The 21,133-nt window shown below is 44.5% G+C and overlaps 1 long non-coding RNA gene across 1 annotated transcript; it reads left to right on the plus strand.

Annotated features, from left to right (window-relative positions):
- Positions 1-17,011: 17,011 nt before the first annotated feature.
- On the plus strand, positions 17,012-20,449 carry LOC121010162 (uncharacterized). The gene is made up of 2 exons (XR_005781027.1): positions 17,012-17,789; positions 19,055-20,449. It is a non-coding gene; the product is annotated as an uncharacterized LOC121010162 (long non-coding RNA).
- Positions 20,450-21,133: the final 684 nt, after the last annotated feature.

A 21,133-nucleotide genomic window follows, 5' to 3' on the forward strand; every position in this document is an offset into this window, starting at 1 on the left:
TTGCCCAGAATTATGAAATCTTCAGATTATATAGTAGATTATATTATTATTTGTAAATATTCACTTACCTCTGCCCATAGTGAAGTGTCTTTCCATACACCATAGATGTTGAGTTTGGCCATTTGACTTGCTTTGGCCAGTGGAACATGAGCAAATATGGCATAAGTCATCCAAGAAAAAAATTTAAATGTGATTGCTTGGTTCAGTTTGGTTTCTTGCTCCTGTGTCCTCTGCTCTGAGGAGTCATGCCCCAATGGTTCCTTATCTGCTAGCCTGAGTCCTAGAATAAGAAATGGACTTGAACCCTACCACTTTCTGCAGAAGAGCTATAACAACTGACCTGCAGCCACTACCATGTAACATTAAAGAAAAGAAAGAAAGGAAGGAAGGAAGGAAGGAAGGAAGGAAGGAAGGAAGGAAAGAAGGAAGGAAGGAAAAGAAATGCTTTTGGAAGCCACTGAGACCTGGGGGCTGTATGTTACACAGCATGACCTAGGAAAAGCTACTGAATCCAGATAGATAGAACCAGAGCCCATACCCAGGCCCCTCAACCTCCAAACTCTATACCTTTTTTTCCACCACATGTTCTTGTCTATCCACACCAGTCTTTTTTGGCCTCAGGCAGTACGTGCTGATTTTTCCGACCCATGTTTTTAAGCCCTCTGCTTTCTAGCACTCAAGACATTTCCTTTTATCATTTTCCTTAGATTCAAATCCTGCTCTTGCAGAAACCCTGCCATCAGCTTTCATCAAATGATGGACCTTCCTAGATCACAAAGAAAAAAAGGCTATCATGTATGCACTCCTTCACCTTCTCTCCTACATTTCCAGATTAGTTATAGCATGGTTAATCCTTTCTCCTTGCCTCTCAGCTCTATGGAAAAGCTATTCTATTTCTTGTCCGAGGCTGACCTCTCCACTATTCTCTTAATCCTCCTCCAGAATCTCACTGCAGAGATAATCTCCTCTTTCTTGTTTCTTTCCTTCTTTTCCCTCCCTGCATTTTTTTTCCCTGTCAGCCTACAAACATACAAGTCTCCCTCTTTTTTCTAAAACAAGATGAAGACTCTTCCCTGATCTTTTCCTCTTCTCAGGCTACTTTTCTATTTCTCACCTTCCTTTGACACCAAAGTCCTGCACAGAATTGACTCCCTCAGTAATTTCCCTTCCTCACCATCTTTGTTTCCTTGTCACCAGATCACTCAGCTGCCCACCAACTTCCAGATTCTGCTCACACTGCTGTGGTGAAACTGCCTGTGAAGAGCACATCGATGGCTTCCTGACTGTCAAAGTCAATGATATCTGGCAAGTCTTTGGATCAACTTTTAGGGTTGACAGATAAAATACAAAATCCCAGTTAAATCTAATATTTGGGACATTTATATATCCTAAAAAACTTGTTGTTTATCTGAAATGCAAAGTTAAATGGGTGCCCTATGTTTTTCCTTACTAAGTCTGACAACTCTAGTCACTTGCCTCTCTTTCAATTTTATCTTGATGGCCAGAAGTCTCAAAGATTTCAATTCCCACTCTGTCCTTTGGTGTCACATAAACTCGATATATATATTTTTTTATTCTGTTCCCTCCTCCCCATCCCATTATCACTGTTCTAGCTCATATTCTCATCATTGCTTATCTAGACAGGTGTAGTGGCTTCCTCCTGCCCATCTCCCTATCTTCTGGTCTTGCAACCTCTCCTGGCCATACTCTGCTCTGCAGCCAAAGCAATCTACTCATTTCCAGGTATCCTTTCTCTTACCTAATAATACAGTTGGCTCCCGTTGTTCATAGGATAAGTCCAAACTCCTTAATATGATATTCAAAGCTCTTCAGAATATTATTTCACTCTATTCTTTCACCTTGACCTCCTGACACATGCTACTCATGTACATACATAATGTGGACATTATAGCCACAGTGGATAACTCATTATTCCTTAGTCACAACCTGTCCTTTATTTGTCATGTATTTCCTTGACAAATATTACCAAAAAAAATTTGCCATCCCTTCTAACCCAACAGTCTTATGCCTCCTTCCCTACACACATACTCGGTTTCCCTAAAAAAGTTTTACACACCTTGCAAAGACCAGTTGAAATGTCATCTCTTCTGTAAAAGCTCCCCTGATTCCCTCCAAAAGGAGTTTTCCCTAGATAATGTGGCACATGGTAGTTTCTAGTTCAGATTTGTCAATGAGTGGGTGAGTTTTCTAAAATAAGTTCATATAAATGAATCCATCTTATCTGACTCTTAAACAGCAAAGAGAATTTGTTCCATTAACAACTACTAGATACTTGGTCTTAGCACTCATGATTAGATGGCAATAAAGAATATATAGTTTAATGTAAACTGAGGGGGGTGATTTGCCTCTATCTTCCGTCACCCCAAGTTGCTGAGTTGAATTGACTGCTCTGGCTGAGAAAATGTCCCTTTCATTCTGTCTAGCTCCACAGGTGCACTGCCTAAAGCTATCAATTTGGTCAAAGAGGGCAACCACCCAAGGCATTAAATCGCAGGATGATAAATGGGGTCCATTCTTGGGCCAACACCTTAATCAGTTAGTAATGCCCTCCTAAAGTGCTATATTGAGACAAATTCTAAAACTACATCCAGATTTATGGAAAAAGAGTGGCGTGACTGATTAGTTTTGGCTTCCATGGACCTGGAAAAATAAGTAGCACTTACATCATAATTTTGCCATCTTATCAAAGGTATTTGAATAGTTGCAATCCCATTCTGCAGTCAACAAGTAAGCTTCAATAGTTATGCTTTTAACGTGAAAATGAATTTGTTTGCCTAAAATCTTAGTGGTATTTACATTTCCTTTATGTGGCATTTTTTCCTATTAGAATTTATAGCTCTGATGAAGAATATATGATTAGAATATTTAATTTAAAGAAAATCAACAAATACTTTTTGAGCATACAGCGTTAGGTAAAGAAGCATGAAATATAATCTCTGCCTTCAAGGAAATCACTATCTGGATGGGAAGACAAGCTATGAACCCACTAAAAGGTTTCTTAAAAAATTATATGAGTTAAAATAACAGTACAAATGAAAATGTAAACCATAGCATAATCACTGCTTGGTTAATCACCAAACAAGCACTTTGAATTAGAGTGAGGGAGAGAGCTTGAAGATATTTGTTCCAGCCTTAATCACTCCTATCATTTGAAGAAAATGATTGGTGAACTTGAGTCCTTTCTAGGAAATGTAAGATGTGCCATGCACAACCTGTATCTGTGAGATGTAAGCACATACCTGTGAGGAACAGTAGGCTAATAAAGAGATTCTAGTTTAAAAAGATTGCTGTTTGCTGCTGGTAATGGCTAATTTAGATTCTTTTTCCACTCAAGAGTTTCTCACTGGTTAGTCTTTTTGGTGGATATTTGCTGTGTTCTGACACTTCGTCACCACGTCACTACATGTCCCTTGGTTTTTCATATAGTGATATATATATGGGGCCCCCTACTTTCTACTCCAGGGGTAGAACTTGGGTCCTGACACCTAGGTCTAAGCCAGCTCCATTCCTTGGTCACAGTAATTTGTTCAGGATAGACATGTGACTCACATCAAATTAATCGGGTTCAGTGAAAGTTCATTGAGAGACTTCGCTTGCAAGGCCAAGAAGAAGGAAGCGTTCACACTTTCCCATCAGGCTTGAACTTGAGAGGCTGTACTTGCTCCAGCTCCCTTGCCATCACTCAAAGCCTAAGAATGGAGGCACCACTCTTAGAAGAGGGCTGCCAGGTCAAGAGTCAGGATTCTCATACCATCCATCTTTTGTATTGAATCCAGCTGTGCCTGAAGCAAGATTCAACCTTGGAATTTTCAATTATGTATACCAATCAAGTCCCTTTTCTTGCTTAATCCATTGCAAATTGAGTTTCTCTCATTTATAACCAAGAATCCTGGGGCATCGGGGTGGCTCAGCCAGTTAAGTGTCTGAGTCTTGGTTTCAGCTCAGGTCATGATCTCACAGTTTGTGAGTTCAAGTCCTGCGTCGGGCTCTGTGCTGCTAGTGCAGAGACTGCTTGAGATTCTCTCTCTCCCTCTCTCTCTGCCCTTCCCTCGCTGAGATTCTCTCTCTCAAAAATAAACATTAAATTTTTTTTAAAAAATATAACCAGGAACCCTTAATGTTAACGTCCTTAGCCTCACTTCAATATAACATCTTGAATGTAACAGCAAAACACTTCTCACACTACTCCCTTTTATATATTCTTCCTAAGTTTGCTCATCCACTAACTTACTCAATTCCCATCACATTTTTCTGAGGTAGAATAGGGCAAGCATTATTGATCCCAGTTGATAGAAACATTGACTTTAGCCCAAAGAGGCTGAGTTACTGACACTCCCAGTGGAATCCCCAAATTAAAACAAAATTCCCTGGACTAGAGTCCAGGTCTTCTGATTCATAACCCAGGATCTTTTGCTAAATCTTCACCTTTCCCAAGTTTTCTCCCACTTTTTATTTCCTTTTGCACCTGAGAGTTTTGTAGTGTTCTTCTCGGAATTGTGATTCTTGCTTTGATTTTGGTAGAAGAGAAACATTTTCTCTGTTGAAAAATCTTACAGAGGTTGTTGCAAGACCAATATTTTGTTGATCAGGACTTCTCTACCCAGAAAATTGCCCCTGTTAAGGGGTAATTACAAACCTATCTGATGCAGCTTAATCTGTAATGGTAATTGATGATGATGGTGGTGGTGGTGGTGAAAATGATGATGACATGGCATTGGAACGAGGAACATCTCCAAATGAGTAGCAGTGTCTGAGGAACCAAGATCCAGAGACTGACCACATTTGCAACTGGCATTGACCACCTCTGACAACTCTTTGTCCTTAGCAGCTTTCAGCCTGGAAGTCACCCTTTGTGCTAAATTAAGATGTTCTCAGGCTGTGATGGAGTGTAGTGTCGCTGGAAATCAGACCCCCAGGTGCTCGAAGCCACTGGAGCCTGGCACATAGGCAGAGCCATTTGGCAGTACAATGGCCCCCTTGGGGAGCAAACTGGAAGCAAAATAAATGAATTTGACAGTATGTGCTGTTGCCAAGTATGAAAATGTTTCCCATAAGCAATCTCTTGCAAGACAGTAAGAGAATTCTGTCCTCTAGAGAAGGGGTCTCCAGTAGGAAGAGTAGAACCCCCTAGTGGATCTCAGGGTTTTCCTAAGTAGATCTTAGATACCAGAGTGTCTCATCCTTCAGCTTCTTGACACTGAGAGCTAATTCACCTCTAAACCAACAGAAACCACCACCCATCCCATTTCCCCCCTTCCTCCAAACTTTGATAGGTGTCCCATAGGGAGGTTAATTCAACCCCTTCTTCTGGGCCTCTTGGGAATCCTAACTCAGGACCTCTCCATTTCCCTCAAGCACCTCCCACACCTCCTTCTATCCATCCCACATCTTCATGGATTAGTATTTACTATGCCCAAAACACTGACATCACATTGTTTATAAAGGCAATCTTATTATTTTTAAGACAATTTGCCGTAATCATCTTCAAATTGGCTACGAACGCTCAATTCATTCATTTCTTCAACAACAATTTATTCAGCATCTACTGTGTGCAAAGCGCCATCATGTCAGCAATTGACAGGATCACTGTCATAACACAGTACTCAACCCATGAATCGGCACACAACAGCATTCAATAAACATTTGCCAAATAAACAGATAAGAGAATTTAAATAAATTGAACATAAGCTCCAGAAGCTTGCAGAAAGTGCCCTGCCATATAACACTGAAGAAGAGTATCACTAACATCCCTCTCCACTCTAAAATTCTATGAATCCACAGTTCTAAGCTTTGGTTAGAAAACATAGACATCACAACGTTAAATGAAAGCAGGAGATACCCCAGAGTATTCAATAATAAGGCCCCTATAAGAAACATCACTGAAAGTGCTAGGGACACCTGGGTGGCACAGTCAGTTGAGCATCCAACTGCAGTTCATGGGTTTGAGTCCTGTGTCAGGCTCTGTGCTGGCAGCTCAGAGCCTGGAGCCTGCTTTGGATTCTGTGTCTTGCTCTCTCTTTCTGTCCCTCCCCCACTCGCACTCACTCTGTGTTTCTCTCTCTCTCTCTCAAAAATAAATAAACATTAAAAAATACAAAAATAAAAAAAGAAAGTTTTAGAAGTGGTCTGGGGAGGGCGAGATCTCTGCAGCCTGGGGAAGTAAGTTAGGGAAGAATTTATGGAGGAGATGGGACTTTTCACGAGACCTTGAGGAAAGGGGTGTTCAGTACAGGCACAGAGTAGGGAAAGCTGGAATTTACTCAAATGGAATCAAAGAGCCCAGGCTCTAGGGGTCCCAAGGGCACAGAGCTTTCTAACTGAGAAGAAAAAAAAGCTAAAATGGATGTAACTGTTCTACAAGTGGGAAGCATTGTTCTACTTACCTTATTAAATATCTTTGCAAACATTCAACATTATTAATTGAGCACCTAATATATGCCAGGCACTCTCCTTAGATGCTAGGGATACTGCAATGAACAAAATAGACAAACCGCATGCCTTCATGGAGCCCCCATTCTAGTGGGGAGGGCAGATAATGTGCAAAATACAGATTTAGTGGGCTGGATGGTGCTAAGTACTATGGAGAAAAAAAATGGGGTGCCTGGGTGGCTCAGTCAATTAAGCCTCCGACTTTGGCTCAGGTCATGATTTCAGTTTGTGAGTTCAAGCCCCATATCAGGCTCTGTGCTGACAGCTCAGAGCCTGGAGCCTGCTTCACATTCTGTGTCTCCCTCTCTCTCTGCCCCCCGACCCCATCACTCGCACTCTTTCTCTCTCTCAAAAACAAATAAACATAGAAAGAAAGAAAGAAAGAAAGAAAGAAAGAAAGAAGGCAAGCCAGGAGCAGGGATGGATGCCTTGGAATGCTTGCAATAGAATGGAGGTAATAATCTTCAATAAAGTAGTCAGAAAGGCCACGCTGAGAACACAATATTTGAATAAAGACTGAAGGAAGTGAGGAGTAAGACTTACAGGTGAAAAGCATTGCCAACAGAGAAAACAAGTGCAAAGGCCCTGAGGTAGAATATGTCTTGTGTGTATGAGAAACAGCCAAGAGGCCAGTTGGCTGGAGCTAAGGGAGGGAGGGAAAGATTAATCACAGAGAAGTTCCAAGAGGTAACATGGGCCAGATTAAGAGGGACTCAGGGGTGATTACGGTGGACTTTATTTTGTTTTGTTTTACTGTGGTGAACTTTGAACCTCAATTTGACTCATGAGCTACCTGCCATCTATACTTTTTTTTTTTAATTTTTTTTTTCAACGTTTATTTATTTTTGGGACAGAGAGAGACAGAGCATGAACGGGGGAGGGGCAGAGAGAGAGGGAGACACAGAATCGGAAACAGGCTCCAGGCTCCGAGCCATCAGCCCAGAGCCCGACGCGGGGCTCGAACTCACGGACCGCGAGATCGTGACCTGGCTGAAGTCGGACGCTTAACCGACTGCGCCACCCAGGCGCCCCTCTATACTTTTTTACAAAGGACAGAACTGAAGATCAGAGAGGTGCTGTGACTTGCCCAGGATTATCAAGCTAACAGGGAGCAAAGACAAGGTTCAAACCCAGGCCTACCTGGCCTCTTTCACTTCACCTGCTCTCAATCTCCACTCTATCTTCATGATCCTTCCATGCACACGTGTGTGCACACTCACACACACCCCACCCCTTTCAGTTCTGAAACACACCAAGCTCTTCCTTGCTCAGTGCCTTCATACGTGCTGTTCCCGCTGACTAGAATGCTCTCTACCTGTACATCTACTGTGCTCTATCTGAGCAGTACGTCTTTTGGGCCTCAGTTCCAATTTAACAACCCCAGACAGGCCTTCCCTGATCCTCTAATGTAAAATGACTCCTTCCCCCGGTACCCTCTCTCTCAAAGCCCCAGTCTTCCCTTCCTTCATAACTGCGTATTTATTTCTGTGTTAGTTTAACTTTCATCCCTCCTCCCAGATGATGTCTGTACCCAGTGCCCAGCCCAGCGCCTGGCACGTGGGAGACACTCAACAAACATCTATTGCATAAATGAGAACAGCAAAAGGGTAAAGAAGATGAAGGAGGAAGCACCCAGAGAGGTTTCCCAGCATTTCTGGCAAAGAAACTCCAAAGGCCACAGAGAGAGATTCAGGGTTATCTGTGGACCTGGCTGCTTCCTCCTCAATGTTGGAATGAGATGCTGCAGCCGGTGTCTGGCTGCTCCACTATCTAATACGTTCACCACGTGACTCACCCCACCAGCAGCCTCTGGAATGAACGTTATTTGGAGTAATTGGACAAGCACTTAGAAAATGCTAAAGTTTATTTTTAAATGTGATTAGGACCTGTCTCTTGCTTTCTGGAAAATCACGTGTGCTCCTCAGAGATACAAAATACTCACAATCATTAAGCGCTCTTACAACTGACTTTTTAATCTTGTCTTTACAATGAACTTGCTGAGTTGATTTAGGGCAGAGCATAACCATCCCCATGTGACTGATAGAAAAACTGACGCTGAGGGGCAATTAAATGCACCATCTGAGGCCAAATAAATGGTCGGTGGCAGAGTTAGGGGCTGGTCTCTTTAAACCAGACAGCAGCTGTGGCCATCCTCTCCCTATAAATTGCGAATCCCTCGACCCATGCAAATAATGCAGCTCTTTCCCCAAACAGAAAAATAGTCTAGAAAAAGGGAGCCACTGCCTTCTTGATTTGGTGTTTTATGTGGCAGCAGGGCAACCAATCGTTCTAACTAGGCCACGGGAAGCCTGTTTCTCTTGAAGAACCCATTAGCAAGCTGGCAAAATCTCATCCCATTACCATGTAAACAAATAAGGATAAATTTTCCCACCTCAGCTTCCCCGTGCCCAACCAAAGCTCTCCCCCTTGCACATTTTTGATAACCTGCTCGTTCTGGAATACCTCGCAATTAAAGATAGCGTGCACTGGAAGTCAATAATTCATCACGGAGGGGAAAAAAGGATGAGATAATTAACATTCTCTGGCTGGCTTTGGCTAGGAAATAGCTTAGTAAGCACAAGGACATTTTTTGGGCCATTTCCATCACGAGGGTAGAATAAATAAAATGGATCCTTTCGTGCTCTGAACCTGAAGAATCCTCGTTGGGCTGGTTGGCCCCAGGGCTCGGCTGAGTTGGGTTCAGACTCTGCATAGATGGCAGCAAGCTGCCAGCAGGTGCGGCCCTGGGGCTGGGGCAGGTGGGTGTGTTACGAGAGGTGGGCGGGGGTGTTTCCAAGCTGTTGCTTCTTAAGCTTCTAGCCCACGCCCCAAGTTTCAACTTTTCAGTGAACTGCTCTTTGACCTCTAACTTTTTTCTCCTCTGATCTCCTTTATCAGAGGGATGCAACCTGAGCCTTCCTTACTTTGTCTTTCTGTAAAATGGGAAAGATAACGCATAACAGAAAGGGTTATTGAGGATTGAACCATCATCTTTATCATCCTCCTCGTCATTATCATCACTAGACTTTATGAATCGCTTACGATGTGTCAGGGTTTACGCAGCACTAAATGTATTCTATTTGCATTATTGCATTTGATGCCCAGTGGGATAAATGGTCCCTCTTTGAACCTCAGACAAAGTAAGATGGAAATAGAGATTTTAAAATTCTGTGTCACACAGTGGGAAATAAACTAATGAAACACATAACCCCAAGGGGGATGGGGCAGGCAGTTGGAGAGGATTTGGATATATTTATGTACGACAGAGCCATAAATGGGTGCTGGGATATACCTAACCTTTATAGTTGACGTCAGGAGGAAATGGTTTCTCTGTCTCTTACCCAAGATCAAGGGTGGGTACAACATGACTGTGCCCTCTGGGTGCCCATCCCATGGGACCTCTGTTGGCAGCAGAGTATCAGCCTGAGTGGACCATGGGTCTGTCCCAGTATGGCAATTCCTATATTTTATGTTGTTATGATTCTTAAGATAAAAAAATTTTGTTCAGCTCTGGCTCTGGTTTGTATGCTGATCCACTGACCACTGGCCTGATCTCTTTGTTTTCTCTAAATTCTATTTTCTTGATCCAAGTAGTGAAATTTCAGTGGCAATTTACTACAGCAAGTCAGAAAGGAATTGTCCTAAAATGTCTGAACACTTTAACCAGTAGATTCAAAGTTCCTATTTTGTAGATTCATTCCTACTTACACATCTGTCTCTGCCTTCTTCCCATTATGCCAGGCGGAAAGATCCTCCTCCTCCAATCCAAGGCTGATCCCCACTGGCCCTCTGAATCCCACCACCAACACATGCCTCCTAAGAGACCTGATCTCATCCTAAACTCCCCCTCCATCCAGACTTTGATCATCCTCCAGCCTCCCAGCTGAGTCGTTCCCAGAAACAACTAACCTTATTCATGTCTCTCTCTCTCTCTCTCTCTCTCTCTCTCTCTCTCGTGTTAAAAAAAAAAGTCCTCCCTTAATCCCCCATCCTTTTCCGACTACTGTCTTATCTCTTTCCCCATCAAAGCCAATGATCTAAGAAAGTAGTCTTCCGTGTGTTTCCAGCTCCTCACTTATTTCTCCCTGCAAACAGGCTGGTTCAGTCCTGCGTAGCCTCTGAAACTGCTCTCACCAAGACTATATACACTGTTGACCATCAAATCCAACAGGCACTTTCTGTCACCTTATGGATCACTCTGTGGGGGTTGACAGAGATAGCTTCCTTCTTGAAACTCTACCCTTGGATTTTCCATCACTAGGTTTCCTCCTATTTCTCCAGGTCCACCTTCTCATTTTCCTTCAAAGGTTTCTCCTGTATTGGGCCCTCTCCAGGCTGTTCTCTCCCACTCCACACTTCCTGGCCAGGACATCCAATGGGATCATCCAGCCCCCGCACCAGTGACTCTCCATCCAGTCCATGTCTGCGTCCTGGATGTTCTCTCCTGCACATCCCCACCTGGATATCCCCCAGCCTCTTGCATTAGTTTCCTATTTCCACAAACATAATAGTTTAAAACACCACAAGCTTATTATCCAAAATCAATCTCAGTGGGCTAAAATCAAGATGGTGGCAGGATGGCATCAGATGTCCCTTTTGGAGGCTTCAGGAGAGAATCCATTTTCTTGTCCATTTCAGCTTTGAAAGCTGCCTGCATTCCTTGGCTCATGGCCCATCACCACTCCAACTTCTGCTTCTGTGGTTACATCTCCTACTCTGATTCTGACCCTCCTACCTCCCTTTTTTGAGGACCCTTGTGATTGCTGCATTGGTCTACCCAGTTAATCCAGAGTAATCTCCCCATCTCCAAATTCTTAAATTACTCACATCTGCAAAGTCTCTTTGCCACATAATGTAACATAATCATAGGTTCTGGAAGTTAAGATGTGGACATCTTTGGGTAGCCATTATTCTAGCCATCACACCCCTCAAACTCACCATGTCCAAACCTCTTGCATACCAAGATGCCTCTGTCTTGCTGATAAACCATCATCTGCCCCCCAGGGCCAGCCATAAATGTGGCATTGTCCTTGACTTTTTCTTTTCTCTCATCCTTACATCCGATTAATAAATCAATCCTATCTCCCACCTAAATTCACTTCTCTCCACCCCTACTACTGGTACCTTGGTTTGAGCCACCATCACTTCTAATCTGGATTATTACCACTTTAGAGGTTCACTGGGAATTGGTAGTTGTTCCATGTGTTAAAGGCAAAGAGAACAAGAGGAAGATGGCAGAGATGAGGCCGAAAGGTAGGCGAAGAAAGATAGATTGCGAGGGGCCTAATAGTCGCATTAAGGAACATGGATCTTATCCTGGTAATAGTGGTGGTGGGGGTTAGGGGAACTTTATGATTTTCAAGAAAATTAATATTTGTGTTTTCAAAAGAACACTCTGTGGACAGCAACTGGAGGCAAGAATAGCAGTGAAGAGCTTGTGGAAAGATGTCCATAGCATACTATATTCTTTCAAATGTGTATAATCCATAAACATGGGTAGTAAACATTTTAGAGAACATAAACCAAATGTTAGCAGCTGTTATTTCTAGATAATAGAATCACAAGAGGATTTTTTTCTTACTCTTAATTGCTCTGTAATGAACATGGATGATAGCAATAGCTATGTCTCATTTCCTCTGCACCCTAATATTGGTCAGCAATAAGTCCATCAGTCAGTCACATTAGTACTTGCAAATGGATGCTGGGCTGAGTATATACATTATCTCTGAGTATGCATTATCTCTGTCCCTACTTTTACAGAAAACAGGCTCAGAGAGGTGGTATAGTTGATCCGACTTAAATCCTTTTAATGTGTTGCCTCTCTTGGGTAACAAACACCAGTAAAGCAACTAGAAGCCCTGGTTTCAAAGTCAGAGTCTGGTGTCTCATCCGTGTGGCCATTTAATAGCTGTGGAGCAGGAGTTTCTTAATTTCTGTGAGTCTTGGTTTCTCTTATCTGAAAATTGGGTGTGTTAATAGTACCTGCCTCCCAGGTTAATGTGAGTGAGGATCCAGTGAGATATTGCATGTGCAAAGCTTAGAACACTGCTTGGCAAATCATGCTCAGTTAATGTTAGCAGCTGCTAGTATCATCATTATTATTACTATTACTATTATTATCCCACTGTAATAGCACTGTATTACATATAGTTCTTTAATTTGGAGAGGAATAAGGGCAAAGACTTTTTCCTAGGATATATTAAACCATGCTGGTTCTGAGTTCCACAGGAGTGGAGATACCGCCCTAATGATCTTGGTATTGTCAGCACCTAGCAGAGTGGATGCTAATTTGGACAAATGAGTATGTAGATGAAAAGGTGGATGGGCAGAGACAAATAGTCAGGTGGGAGGTAAATAAATGAGTGTATTACTGATGGGTGGATGTGGGGAGAGAGGACCTGAAGTGACTCAGTATGTCAACTGGCTGGATGGGAAAGCAGGTCGTTGATTGGAGGAGCAGAAAAGTAGATGAATGATGGTATGGGTGAGTGGATGGTTGGATGGATGGATGGGAGGAAGAGAGGGTCGTAAGTGACTTAGCTGTGAGTAAATGCTTGGATGGATGGGAAGGCTGGTGGTTACAAGGAGGAGCACACCGCTGGATGCACGATGTGGTGCGATGGGTGGATGGATGGATGGATGGATGGTTGGATGGATGGATGGTTGGATGGATGGATGGGTGGATGGATGGATGGTTGGATGGTTGGATGGATGGGTGGATGGATGGGTGGATGGATGGATTGTTGGATGGATGGATGGGAAGAAGGGTCTTAAATGACTTAGGGTGTGAACGAATGCCTGGATGGATGGGCTGCTAGTTGGGCAGGTGACTGGATGGACTGATAACAGACAGAGGCACGGATGGCTGCCTCCTGTTTTGTTTTGTTTTGTTTTCCCTCTTCACCGCAGCCCACCTTTCCCCAGTTCCAAGACCCCAGAGACACACAGACCGATCGCGCCAGGGCGCCCCCCCCCCCCCCAGGGGTGAGCGACCCCGGAAAGCTCCCGGGCAACCAGGCAGCTCTGAAGGCCTGGGGAGTCTGGCGGCGGCGCTGGGACCAAGGGGCGCGGGGTCGGCGTCGCCACCCCTGCACCGGCCTAGCTCTCCGTGAGCGCTGGGCTCTTCTGCATTGACGTCGCCGGCGGCAGGGCCCCAGGCTCTCGGGAGCCGCGGTGTGACGCTGCACATCCAACGCGGCTGCTAAAAAAAGGGCGGTGACTCACTGCCGGCCGCGGAAACTTCCAGGAGCGGGGGCTGCGCAGGGCGGGGGTGGCGGCCAGTGGCGGCGGCGCCCGGGGCGCCGGGCAGCGGCCAGGTGTATCTCGAAAGCAAAACGGCCAGACCGTGAGCACGGGGTTGGAGAGGAGGGGAGTCCAGGAGTTCCCCAGGGCCGCGCCAGCTCCCAAGGCTCCGCCCTACCGCCAGGCCCGGGTGCCACCGCTCAGAGTCAGAGCCAGCCCTAGTCAGGATAAAGAGCTCTGGTGGCAGGTAGCAAAATGGCAGGTGGCTCACACTGGGTGCTCTGCTCTATGTCCTAACTCGCTATGGATCTTAACTCACTTAACTCTCAAAATCCCGCTTTGCAGATCTAAGGCTGGAGAGGGAAAGGGACTTGCTAGAGGTGATACAGCTGGTATGGCCAAGTGTCTCAATATATGAAATACAATTGTAATTTGACAATGTAGAACCCCTGCTCCGTGCCCAGGCCTGTGCTGGTGACACAGAGAGGGATGAGAATGATCCCTGCTGGCATGGAAAGGGCTCCAGAAGTATTTACTGGGGAGACCTCAGTTCCATCCCCTCCCCCCCGCCGCCAAACATCTCTCAGTCCTACTCTGGGCAGAGAATAGTGGCAAGGGGGCAGAGTGAAGGTTACAAAGGTGACTTGAGGCAGATTTAATGCATTCATCCACCAGGTAGTTATTAAGCACCTACTAAGTACTGGGTAAGCAAAGTAAACCTGACTGGTCTGTGTGCCTTCATGGAGCATGTGCTCTGTAGGGAAAATGGGGAAAGGAGGAGTGAGAAGTGCTCAAGGGACACAGTATGGAGAGGGAGCAGCCACCTAACCCAGGCAATCACGGAAGGCTTCCTGATGGAAGCAGCCTTGGTACCAAGGTGGGAGGATAATTAGAAATTGGGCATATGGAGAGGGGGAGGGAAGAGCATTGCAATATGAGAACAGCTCATGCCTAAGCCCGGAAGTGTGAGATTATGGTAGGTTTGAAGGACTGAAGAACATTATGTACACCTGCAACAGTGAGGGCAAAGGAGGAATGAAGAACGGTGGGGAACAGGTGAGGAACAGGACGTGAGAGCCAGGTCTGGAAGGGGAACAAGTTAAGGACTCGGGGCTTAGCCAGAGGGCAGACTAGCTAACACCTCAGCACACCACGAGGAACAGAGTGAAATCGGTTCTGTTTGTACCAGAGGACAGGATGGACGCCATGCAGGTGAGAAGGGAATACCAAGGAAGGCTTCATGGTGGAGGAGGTGGTTAAGCTGGGCATGGTTGATAGATTTTCTGCTCAAAGGAAAAGGAAAGAGAGAGAAAGAGGAACAGTCTGGGAAGTGCCATGCATGGCACAGAACCTCATCCAGGCTCTGTTATAGACCCTCTTGAAAGGTGAGGGAGATGCCCGTGAGACTAAGGCTAATGCAGCATCATTTCTAGGGCCTGGGGTGGGATGAAGTGGCCCTCTTTGAGCCCCACGGGAACAGAAGACACAGCCCTGGTCCTTAACAGGCTGCCATTCATTGGTGTCAGCAACTGGAAAACAGAATTGTTTAATTCTTGAATGATATGCACGAAGCAACAGTATGTCAGGTTCTGTGATGGGCACTAGAAATCCACTGGAGAACAAAAGCAGACATGATGCTCACTCTCATGAAGACTAATTCTGGGAGGGAAAATACTAATTTTTTAAAAAGACCCAAAGAAATAAATAAAAAAGACCCAGGCATAGGTACGTGGCACTATGAGAAGGCAGCAGAGGATTGCTCTACTCTGGACAGCCTGAGCAGGAATCATTAACAATGTGACAAGTGAGCCTGGCTGTGAAAGATGAGAAGTAGATAACAAGGTAGAGATGGGAGGCAAGATTGATCCAGGTAGAGGGACCAGTGCATGCAAACCCTGCTCTGGGGGAAAGTCAGGTGACTGACATGGAGAATGAGGGGAAGCTTGGTTCAAAATAAAGCTGATCAGCAGTTTTTTAGACCACCATACCAACTGGGGATTGTATCCTAGAAACAACGGAAGGTGTTGAAGTATCTAGAATGGGCAAAATTGGGAGCAGAACACTCCAGGTGCTCTGGGTACACAGAGAACCAGGGAAGAAACAGACTCTTCATCTACTGACATTGCTCTTTACTCACCTCACCTCATTTAACTGTGACCATAACTCTGCAAGGTTCTCATCTCCATTATCATAAGGAGACACCTGAGGCTCAGAGAAGGTAAGTAGTTTGCCCATGTCCACAGCTTGTTCAGTGGGCCAAATGAAAGCCTCCATAATCCTATATTCTTTCTAATGTGGATGAGATTAGAAGGTAGGGCCGGAAGTTAGTCCAGAGTAGGATTTGGATAGCCAGAAAGGAGGTAAAGAGACTTTTACCAGGGGGCAAGAAGTCACGAGCAATGTACACATGAGACTAAAAATGGCCTAAGAAGTAACGTAGGAACTGCTCTACACAGAATATAATGCAGAAAATGCAAGGGGGGCGGGGAGAGATCGGAAGGAAATATACAAAAAGATTGCTCTCTCTGAGGATTGTGGGTAATTTTTATTTTTAAATTTTTGCTTAACTATGTTTTCTAAATTTTCCATAAGGAGTAGCTGTGTTTTGTGTGTGTGTGTGTGTGTGTGTGTGTGTGTGTGTGTGTGTATAAATAGAGTAGCAGTTATATTTTAGGGGGATCAGGTAAGCTTTTTTCAGTTCTTGTAGGCAATATTTACATCATATTAATTTTTTCATCCCCCTTGGAACTGTGAATTCACCTGCAGATGCCTTCACAAGCCATAGTACCCACACCCTCACCCTACATGTAGTCAGAGCCAACAAATTCCTTGGCAAGTTTTAATTAAGCTCTTTCAGTGTGTCCACCCCGCATAGGCTTGATGGGGGAATAGATACAAGAGCAGTATAAACCAGGGCCCCTTGCCAGAGCAAATATTTTGATACTGAATGATTTGGCTGCATCTAAGCAGGCAAGACCTGAGAACACTCACTCGCAAGGCTGCCTCTGCTAACCAAATGGCACAGCATACTATGATGTTATAATATTAGGTTCTTAATCATGGAAACACTGGCGTCTGTTTCAGCGGAAGCTTCCTCCCAGATGGTGCATCCTACTGTTTTTGTCGTCTGGAACAGTGTGAGGTTTCTTAAATGGCTGTACGCTTCCAAATCATCTTCCACACAATGGCAGCCTGTTAATTAAGTGGTCCCTTTGTGATTGCATTTGATAAATATGAGATGAGAAGGGTTTATCGAGCTGTGAAGAAAAAAGCAAGGCACAGCAACAGGAAGAAGCTCCGGCAGGTGGAAAGGCCTTTGTGTGGGCGTCGTCCAGGGAGCTTCAAGGGAATTGGGGACAGCTTTGCAGGCACAGAAAGGAGAAGGCTGGGATTCACTCAGACCACACGCTGCGACGTCTGCCTAGTGGATGGCCAGCCAGATGCACATGGTGTGTGAGGCACTTTGTGGCAGAGGCGGGCAGGGAGGTGGAAGCCTTCCAGTTCTTTCTGAGTTGACTGATGTGAGGTTGTCAGTCACACTGCCAGGCGCTGTTTTGACTCCACTCATCAAGATTTGCACTGTGCAGCTCCAAAAAAGGTATCTGCTTTGAAAGTAGTGTTCTGCATTCTTGGAGCAGATGACTGGTGACAACATCCAATTAAATATAAACGCTTGGCCGGGGGACTTGACTTGGAGGGTTGGTGAAGTTTCAGGTCTAACTTGTTAAACTTGGCCTTCCTCAAATACTGGACAACTTTCTCCAAAAACAGCACGTCAGGGAATGAAACCTAATTATAAGTGGCATCTTCAATTGGACACAGGTCTCCATCAGCCACCTTCCTGCCTCGGGAAAGGCATACATCAACCCCAGGCTAGAGAAAGGATCTGTGATACCTGATGACTTCTTTGTCTTTCCCACTGGTTCAATCCTATTTCAGCCATTCATGAGATGAATATCTACGAGGCATTTACAGGGAGGAAGGCACATATCTGCGGAGGTGACGACTGGGCTGATGTGATTCTGTGAACCACTTGAGGGCAGAGGCTTTGGCTTTATCTTCATACTTCCGACACCTAGCAGAGTGCCTGCTGTCCGGTAGGTGCTCAGTAAAGGTTTGCTGAATGACTGCGTGAATGGATACTATTTGCCACACTCTCCTGTACTTAATACTGTTCTAGATCTTTTTTAATTCCCTCCTCCTGCTGTCAGTCATGCTTATTTTTCTGACTCTGGTGGCTGTCGAGAACAACTGCGTCTCAACTTTTGCTCTGTAGTGCTTCATGTACTCGGAAATTGTTAATAACTCACCTCTCAACCTTCACTCCTCCAGCTCCCTCTGCTCTTCCTGTGGCATCAGTATCTGCTCCTGGTCACCTATAATAAGAAAAGTAATTTGTTTTGGTGTCTAATAGTCCTTTACAGCTTGCAAAGCTTTTCACTTGTTAAAGTATGGTTTCAAGGGCTGTGGAAGAGCCACTAATAAGCCTCAACATCACACAGTCTGCACACCCCCCAAATACCACCCCTCACCCCACTCCTCCTCCCACCTTAAAGCCCAGCATCAGCAGCTTTACCTTGCATTCCACCATCAAAATAGGATTTGGACAGCACCTCCCTAAAACAGGGATCACATTGACATTCACATTTGTTTACACTATAGTGTCAATTATACCACATCCCGGGCTGAAGGTGGGTTTACAGTCCAGAGGAAAACTGGAAAACCACAGGAAAGCCCAGAAACTTTGCCCCCGGGCCAGACCTGCACAGCAACACATCTCTAACCATAGCTGAGAGGTTCAGCAGTTACTGACATATTATTATTGTTATTGTTACTTACTATGATTACAAAGACTACTAGTATTACCATTAGCATGTTTCTAGCATCTAAACACTAGGCCAGCAGATTTCAGCTTCCTTCTTGAAACATAAGCTAGGCTCTTGATTATTATTTCACAGCTATTCATGAACTAGGCTGACCCTTTCATTTTAATTTATTTTAAGTATCAACAGATATTCTCTTAAAATATTCTCAGGCTGTATCAAAGGTAGAGGGTTTTTTAATTTTATTTATTTATTTACTTATTTATTTTTGAGAGAGAGAGAGAGAGAGTGAGCAGGAGAGGAGCAGAGAGAGGTGGACAGAGGATCCAAAGAGGGCTCTGTGCGGACAGCACAGAGCCCCATGTGGGGCTCAAACCCACGAACCGTGAGATCATGACCTGAGCCAAAGGCAGATACTTAACCGACTGAGCTAGCCAGGCTCCCCAAAGGCAAAGGTTTTGATGGCTGGTAAATTCGGTGGCTGCCCAATGGAGACACTTTTGCTTCCTGTCTTTTAACCATTTTCTTCTCCTTCCCAGGCATGGGAGAGCCTTGGTTTGGCAACTGACTTCCAGGGGACGTTGTGAAAGCTGGTTGACTCTTGGTCACGTGTTGCAGTGATGAGCCGGTAGCATCCTTGACTCTGAGCACCTCCCTCCCCCTACTGGGAGGTTACCCCACTTGTTCTTCACCATCATGGCCACCACTGGACCCTAGTGTCTCATTTCACACTACAGGCTCCCCCTGTAAAATAAAATTGATAAGAGGCTTTCTCACTGGTCAGATGCTCCTGCCTCCCATCCATTACTCAGTCTACTCGCCTGGCTTCTGATCTCCTACCTTCTGAATTTTGTGTACTTCTTGCCTCCTTGCCTGTGGTCTGTTGGCATCTCTCCAGGTGCTTCTGTGGTACATGCTGCCCTTTTGCCCGATTACCCCTTGCTTCCTTCCTGGTCTCCACAAGCCATGATGATCATGGCCCCCACAGAACAAATAGCAAAAATACAAAGCCATCACTTCCCTGACATCCCTTGAGAAGACAGAGTGGAGAAGTCTGGCTGTAGATTGCTGGATAAGAAATGGGTCACAACCTGCCCCCTAATAGGGCCTTGCTCATCCTAGTTATTCCAGTTCATGCCTAAGCACTTCCTACTCTCTGACACTTGTTTTTGTTCTGACTGGCCTTGCTGGTAAGATGGAAGACATTGAATGGCAAATAGCAAACCCGTAAGAGAACTGGAGTGCTCAGCTTCACCCCTCAGACTCGCTCCCAAGAAGGTATCATCTCCTCCAGAAGCATGAAAGAGAAGGTTACTGTTGTTATTTCAGTAGACTTGGCTTTTTAGAGCAGTTTTAAGTTCACAGCAAAATTGAGTAAGGTGCAAAAAGTTCCCATAGACCCCACACATGCACAATCATCCTTACCATCAACATCTCCCACCAGAGCAGTACGTTTGTTATCACCCATGAACCTACATGGACACATCATTATCACCAAAGTCTATAGTTTACCTTCTTGGTACTGTACATTCTATGGGGTTTGACACATACACTGATATGCCTCCACCATTGCACTACTGTGCAGAATAGTTTCAGTGCCCAAAAATTTCTTTGTGTTCTGCCTGTTTATCCCTCCCGCCCCCCAACCCCTAGAACACACCGACCTTTTCATGGTCTCCATAGTTTTGCCTTTTTCAAAATCTCGTATAACTGGAATCATACAGTATGTAGCATTTTCAGATTGGCTTCTCTCACTTAGTAATATGCGTTTAAGGCTCTCTGTGTCTTTCCATGATGGGTAGCTCACTTCTTTCTAGCACTGAATATTGTTCCGTCATCTGGCTATAACACAGTTTATAGATTCATTCACCTACTGAAAGACATCTCGGTTGTTGCCAAGTTTGGCAGTTATAAATAAAGTTGCTATAAATATCCATGGGGAATGTTGTTTTTAATTATATATATATATTTTTTTTTATCAAGGATGACTTCTTGATGAACAGGGAGATATCACGTTACAACAAATATATGTGGCTCAGTATGTAGAATACATAGCCAACCCAAGACTTCCCAAACAGCTGGCATCAAATTCTCTCTAGAAAATCACTTAAAGAGCTTTTAAAAGACATAGATTTTTGAACCCCACTCCCAAAGACCAGTCCAGTAGGCCAGGAAAATCACCAGGTTTAAGGAACCCAGGCTTTAACCTCCAAAAGGAAGGAAGCAATGGAAAGTTAAAGTCTTGTTTGTACCGGGAAGATCATGCACAATGAGGAGGTTGGAGTCTAGCATCCAAAACTCATTTGATGGAGACATTTTGTTCTTCTCTAAGCCTCTTGGGGAAATGACTTGGTGACTAAAAGAATTGTTGATATGTGCTATCCTCTCCCATTAAAAGGAGCTAAAAAAGCCCTGGGCACCAAGATGTGAACTATTTCCTTCAGGGTAGAATAGAGTCACTAAAAATAGCCTTGGAAAATAAGGAGTTGTAGAGGTTCAACAAGGAAAACAAATCAGAAATAAATTTGGCACCAAGAAAGAAAGGAGGAGAAAGAGACAAACTCTCACAGGCAGTAGGGAGAAAGCGGCTATTAGCTTGGGTACATAAAAGCAGGTAC

The sequence above is a fragment of the Herpailurus yagouaroundi genome, unplaced genomic scaffold (genome assembly GCF_014898765.1).
Source record: "Herpailurus yagouaroundi ecotype Mexico unplaced genomic scaffold, PumYag 29, whole genome shotgun sequence".
NCBI lineage: Eukaryota > Metazoa > Chordata > Mammalia > Carnivora > Felidae > Herpailurus > Herpailurus yagouaroundi.